Here is a 4648-nt window from a genome sequence, read left to right as displayed (position 1 = left end):
AATTCCATCGTAGGCTTGCTGGACGGTGATGGGTTGGATGGGATCTATCATGTAATCGAGTTAGTTTTGTTAGGGTTTGATCCCTAGTATCCACTATGTTCTGAGATTGATGTTGCTATGACTTTGCTATGCTTAATGCTTGTCACTAGGGCCCGAGTGCCATGATTTCAGATCTGAACTTATTATGTTTTCATCAATATATGAGAGTTCTTGATCCTATCTAGCAAGTCTATAGTCACCTATTATGTGTTATGATCCGTTAACCCCGAAGTGACAATAATTGGGATACTTACCGGTGATGACCGTAGTTTGAGGAGTTCATGTATTCACTATGTGTTAATGCTTTGTTCCGGTACTCTATTAAAAGGAAGCCTTAATATCCCTTAGTTTCCGTAAGGACCCTGCTGCCACGGGAGGGTAGGATAAAAGATGTCATCCAAGTTCTTTTCCATAAGCACGTATGACTATATTCGGAATACATGCCTACATTACATTGATGAATTGGAGCTAGTTCTGTGTCACCCTATGTTATGACTGTTACATGATGAACCGCATCTGGCATAATTCTCCATCACCGATCCATTGCTTACGAGCTTTCCATATATTGTTCTTCGCTTATTTACTTTCCCGTTGCTATTCCTATCCTCACTACAAAATACCAAAAACATTACTTTTACTATTGTTACCTTTTGCTACCGTTACCACTACTATCATATTACTTTGCTACTAAATACTTTGCTGCAGATACTAAGTTTCCAGGTGTGGTTGAATTGACAACTCAGCTGCTAATACTTGAGAGTAGTCTTTGGCTCCCCTTGTGTCGAATCAATAAATTTGGGTTGAATACTTTACCCTCAAAAACTGTTGCGATCCCCTATACTTGTGGGTTATCACATGCGTGTAGTACTTTGTTTCGATAACTAATAGATTTTTGCAATAAGTATGTGAGTTCTTTATGACTAATGTTGAGTCCATGGATTATACGCACTCTCACCCTTCCAATATTGCTAGCCTCTCTAATACCGCGCACCTTTCGCCGGTACCATACACTCACCATTACCTTCCTCAAAACAGCCACCATACCTACCTATTATGGCATTTCCATAGCCATTCTGAGATATATTGCCATGCAACTTTCCACCGTTCCGTTTATTATGACATGCTCCATCATTGTCATATTGCTTTGCATGATCATGTAGTTAACATCGTATTTGTGGCAAAGCCACCATTCATAATTCTTTCATACATGTCACTCATGAGTCATTGCACATCCCGGTACACCGCTGGAGGCATTCATATGGAGTCATATTTTGTTCTAAGTATCGAGTTGTAATTCTTGATTTGTAAGTAAATAAAAGTGTGATGATCATCATTATTAGAGCATTGTCCCAGTGAGGAAAGGATGATGGAGACTATGATTCCCCCACAAGTCGGGATGAGACTCCAGATGAAAATAAAATAAAAAAAGAGGCCAAAGAAGCCCCAAAAAAGAGGCCATAAAAAAGGAGAAGGCCCAAACAAAACAAAAAAATGAGAGAAAAAGAGAGAAGGGGCAATGCTACTATCATTTTACCACACTTGTGCTTCAAAGTAGCACCATGATCTTCGTGATAGAGAGTCTCCTGTGTTGTCACTTTCATATAATAGTGGGAATATTTCATTATAGAACTTGGCTTGTATATTCCAATGATGGGCTTCCTCAAAATGCCCTAGGTCTTCGTGAGCAAGCAAGTTGGATGCATATCCACTTAGTTTCTTTTGTTGAGCTTTCATACACTTATAGCTCTAGTGCATCCGTTGCATGGCAATCCCTACTCACTCACATTCATATCTATTGATGGGCATCTCCATAGCCCGTTGATATACCTAGTTGATGTGAGACTATATTCTCCTTTTTGTCTTCTCCACAACCACCATTCTATTCCACCTATAGTGCTATATCCATGGCTCACGCTCATGTATTGCGTGAAGATTGAAACAGTTTGAGAACATCAAAAGTATGAAACAATTGCTTGGCTTGTCATCGGGGTTGTGCATGATTTAAATATTTTTTGTGGTGAAGATAGAGCATAGCCAGACTATATGATTTTGTAGGGATAACTTTCTTTGGCCATGTTATTTTGAGAAGAAATGATTGCTTTGTTAGTATGCTTGAAGTATTATTGTTTTTATGTCAATATTAAACTTTTGTCTTGAATCTTATGGATCTGAATATTCTTGCCACAATAAAAGAAGATTACATGGATAAATATGTTAGGTAGCATTCCACATCAAAAATTCCATTTTTATCATTTACCTACTCGAGGACGAGCAGGAATCAAGCTTGGGGATGCTGATACGTCTCCAACGTATCTATTATTTTTGATTGTTCCATGCTATTATATTATCATCCTTGGATGTTTTATATGCATTTATATGCTATTTTATATGATTTTTGTGACTAACCTATTAACCTAGAGCCCAGTGCCAGTTTTTGTTTTTTCCTTGTTTTAGAGTATCGCAGAAAAGCAAAATCAAATGGAGTCCAATTGACCTGAAACTTCACAGAACTTATTTTTGGACCAGAAGAAGCCCATGGAGTATCGGAGATGGACCAGGCCTTATTTCCTAGCATTGCAATACCATTTGTGCTCACCTTTATCATTAGTTACCTTGCTGTTTTTATATTTTCAGATTACAAAAACTATTATCTACTATCCATATTGCACTTGTATCACCATCTCTTTGCCGAACTAGTGCACCTATACAATTTACCATTGTATTGGGTGTGTTGGGGACACAATAGACTCTTTGTCATTTGGTTGCAGGGTTTCTTGAGAGAGACCATCTACATCCTACGCCTCCTACGGATTGATAAACCTTAGGTCATCCACTTGAGGGAAATTTGCTACTGTCCTACAAACCTCTGCACTTGGAGGCCCAACAACGTCTACAAGAAGAAGGTTGCACTACAAAAAAATGACACATCCGTGACATTTTGGGCCGAACGAAATTTTTTTCTGTCATACATATGACACTTCTATGATGATAATTGTGATAAAACCTAGTATCATCATAGATGTGGTGGGCTCCTACTTCTATGACAAAAAAACATGATAGAAAATGGGCTTTTCGTCCTGGGCGGGCCGGAGACGCAGTTGCATGATATTCTTTGGTCCGTCCATGATGGAAAAAACCGTGGTAGAAGCGAGGGCGAGGAAAATTTGGGGAGTTCCCAGTTACGGTGGGAGGTTGTGGGCCGAGCGATGCACGTTTCTCTCGTACACGTACGCGCGTGTGTGCGAGGCGTTGGGCTCTAACTGAACCTGAGCGATTGCACTGCAGGCTACGCGTTACTGAACCCGAGCGATCGATCGATGGCTGTTAACTGAACTCGATCGAGCGATTCCTTCGCTACTCCTGCTAACTGAAGCTGATCGATGCTGTCTCTGGGATGAACAGTGAGCGTTGCGGGGGGGGGGGGGGGGGGGGGGGGGGGGGGGGGGGGGGGGGGGGGGGGGGGGGGGGGGGGTTGGGTGAACAGTGAGCGGTGGCGTTGCCTCTTGATGAACAGGACCCCGTGGTGTGGTGGAGGGTTGGATGAACAGTAGACGGTGGAGGGGTGCCCGTGGAGGGGTGGTTGAACAGGACCCCGTGGTGTGGAGGGATGGATGAACAGTAGACGATGGAGGGGTGCCCGTGGAGGGGTGGTTGAACAGTAGTCGGTGGAGTAGCGCGCGGTGGAGGCTGGATGAACAGGAGCCCGTGGAGGCTGGAGGAGGTCGACGGTAGCCCGTGGAGGCTGGAGGAGGTCGACGGTGGAGATGAACAGTATCCCGTGGAGTCCCGTTTTGTGGTACGCCACACCCCTCCTGATGAACAGGACCCCCGTTTCGACCGTAGGAGGTCCGTTTCGTCCATTTTGCGGTACGCCACACCCCTCCTGATCAACAGGACCCTCGTTTCAACCGTAGGAGGTCCGTTTCATCCGTTTTGCGGTACGCCACACCCCTCCCGATCAACAGGACCCCTGTTTCGACTGTAGGAGGTCCGTTTCCTCCGTTTTGCGGTACACCACACCCCTCCCGATCAACAGGACCCCGTTTCCAACGTAGGAGGTCCGTTTCCTCCGTTGTGTGGTATGCCAGGCCTCGTTGCCATTGCCTATTCCGTCCAAGCCCTCCCGATGAACACGACCACGCATTCCATTCCGACCCAGCCGGTTGGCTCCCACGCGTTCCATTGCCTCCCAATGAACACGACGCATTCCGTTGCCTCCCCATGAACATGACGCATTCCGTTGCCTCCCCATGAACACGACGACGACGTTGTTTCTCCGTTCTGACCCAGCCATGTACACGAACCCTGGCCGTACGTATGCGCGAGTAGGCATTCGAGACCCCGCCCGTATGTACACATACGTGGCCGTATTTTCTTCTTGCACCCTGGCCGATGTACGTACGTGTACATGCTACGTGCGCGCCTCTACTACGACACGTGCGCGCCTCTACATCCACCAGTATATATGTACGTACACGTTCGCGACCAGAATGACAACGCTACGTACACTTCGACTAGGTGGGTCCCGACTGTCAGGCACTTCTTTGCCTGCGAAGATGTTGCTGGTGGGTCCGAGCAGTCAGGGGGGCGAATCTTTTTTTTGCCCGGA

The sequence above is a fragment of the Triticum urartu genome, chromosome 7 (assembly GCF_003073215.2).
Source record: "Triticum urartu cultivar G1812 chromosome 7, Tu2.1, whole genome shotgun sequence".
Classification (NCBI taxonomy): Eukaryota; Viridiplantae; Streptophyta; class Magnoliopsida; order Poales; family Poaceae; genus Triticum; species Triticum urartu.
Note: the sequence above shows the minus strand (reverse complement) of the source record.